The sequence below is a fragment of the Gavialis gangeticus genome, unplaced genomic scaffold, assembly GCF_001723915.1.
Source record: "Gavialis gangeticus isolate Ggan-Ray unplaced genomic scaffold, GavGan_comp1, whole genome shotgun sequence".
NCBI classification, from domain to species: domain Eukaryota; kingdom Metazoa; phylum Chordata; order Crocodylia; family Gavialidae; genus Gavialis; species Gavialis gangeticus.
This window is the reverse complement of record NW_017729032.1, coordinates 34,355,115-34,357,724: the sequence shown is the minus strand read 5'-3', so window position 1 is coordinate 34,357,724 and position 2,610 is coordinate 34,355,115.

Sequence of the window (2,610 nt, the reverse complement as noted above, 5' to 3'; positions counted from 1 at the left end):
AATCCCTCTCTTCCCAATACCCCTTCCCTTCTCCCTCCCTCAATCCCAACAGATTTACCAGATGGAGGCAGCTGTAATTTTAAGCACTGAAGGCAGTGGGATTATTTACCTACTTGTAGCTAAACACCTGCCTAAGGCCTTGTTAACGCATTAATTTTATAGCACTACAAAAGTGTCTCAAACCAAAAGGAATTTGGCATGGGAGGAGGGCTGTGGGGAAAAACAGTTTTCTCCAAAAATCACTAGGCTTTAGTTTTAAAAATAGGAGGAGGTTCTTGAGAGATTTAGAGATGACCCTTATGTGATCAAGACATCAAACATACCAGAGAAGATATGGCTGTGGATCTTCCATAGCCAACAGAAATGGGCATTTAGGCCTGATCAGTGGAAAGATTCCCATCGACTTCACTGGGCAGTGGATCAAGCCTTTGTGGACTAGCATAACTATCCATCTCATTACTTTTACAGGAAGTTTCAAAACTGATTCCATTCCACTTACTTTTGTTCCTTTCCAGTGTTTTCACATTTTTATTTTATAAAGCTTGTGATTTGAAATTATTTTATGTTCAACAATTTTAAGTATGATAGTGATAATTTACAGTGGAGGCTTACAAACTATGGAACTTTTTAAAGTAATGAACACCTGTAGAAAGGTTCCATTTGTGGAAAAAAGGACATTTAAAAAATGAATTTATGCAAAAAATGACATTCAGCTTTACTTATCTCCCTTACTACTCATAATAGTTTTCTTTGAGGCACCTAAGTGCTAGACTTAGGTGCTTATGTCCTTTTGTGGATTTAACTCAGGGAAACAAGAAGACTTGTCCTAGGTGACATGGGAATCTCTTGCAGGGCAAGGAATTGAACCTGGGTATTCCAAATCCAAGGCTAGTCTCCAGGATAGTAGTCTATCATTTCTATCACACCAAATTATCAATATGAGTGCATAGCAAAAAACAGTCCAGAGCAGGAAGCCTCTTCCAAGGGCAATGACTTAGGACAATGACATTTCTGAACTTTGGGATCTCCAGTAGATGGTACTCTACTCCCCAAACATTTGTTTTTACTGATATTTTTTTAGGTCTTGCGGATGCATTGACAAGTTTTTAATGAACATTCTCAAAAACAGAAAAAGGGGCTAGACAGCTTAATTGCAAACTGACAACAATTGCCATTCACACGTTGCTGTGTTAGCAAACAGAGTTCTAATTGATTTCTATCTTCTGAAAAAGCTCTTGCATAATAGGTAGGAAATTATGAAAGACTGGTGAGTATCTTAGAAACTGGAGAAATACATTTTTGAAGCACCTGCTGGCATGGGGAGTCCTTCAAGTCTCCCACATCACCCTTTACACCTGTAGACTGTTGTTTTAGCCTCTGCAGGCAGAACTTTTGATCCACAGCAGATAGGGACTTTTAGGTTATGGTCTCACCTTCTGATTCATGTGTTCAAGGAGGTTTCAAGAAGCACAGACACAAAAACTGGCACTGAGATGCTTTGTCCCATCTCAAAGACATTGCAGACTTGGTTTGGTTACATAACATTTTGGTAAGGATGGTAACCTTGAAACTCACTCCTGAGTCTCAAGGGGCTGCTCCTGCCTTGATACAGTTGTGAGCTGTCTCAAGGTTGATTTAAGCTGGCTGTTAAACTGATGAGGAACTACTGAAGCTCTCCAGCCACACCCTATTAAACTCCCCCCTCTGTCCCGTAAGCTGTTACAGCAGTCATGGCTGGTAGGGATAATTTCAGTCATTAGACTGGGAAACCTTGTGCAATGGCCCCTCAGCTCCTCTGTAGACCAAATGCTTATTCTTCATGGCTCCTCTGGGAATATGCCTTCCAACTCTTTAGACAACTTCTGGCTGGCAGCAGAGTCCTTGCACTTGGTCCCTGGTGAACACTGTAGTCTTTCCAAGTGTGACTCTGAAGGTGCTTGTTGCTTTATTAATATAGGGAAGCTACTAGCATGAGATTATCTGCTTAGCTGTAAGCAGTGACACAGAAACACCCCTCCTTGTGCAATGCTTCATTAGAGGAACTAGGCAAGTAAAATAAAAATGAGCCAGTGAGTTACCAATCAGAACAATATAGGTGCTTTAAGCAGTATCAGCATCTTATTAGCTCCGCTTATAAAGGTGAATTTAGTGCCCATGAGAGGTTCCGCCTGAGGAATGAGCCTTTTATTCATCTGACTACATGGACAGGGAACAGTAAGCCAGTCCCTGACAACAGTGGAAGTTTGAAACCTTGGATTGTTTTTCATGGGTGACTGGTAGTTTAAGCTCTGTGCCCGTCCAGGCTTTGGTTTCCTGAGTTACACTGTCAAGAAGGGGCTGGGTTAGTAGCCATTTACATTGTTTCTTGTGATGTGGACATATATGGCAAGGTTCTTCACTCCTTGCAGCTGCTACCTTTAACCTTCCCAGAGGCAGAGGGAATCTCTCTCTCTAAGCCAGGGACATGTCCCCTTGCAGGTTAAACAGATGTTCTAAATAAAGCAGTTGCAGTTCAAAGAGCTATTCCTGACCATTGTCTTTCACTTTATGGCCCACTGACTTTCAATAGAAGACCTGTGTTGAGTTCTCCCTTGCATGCCTCTTTTGGGT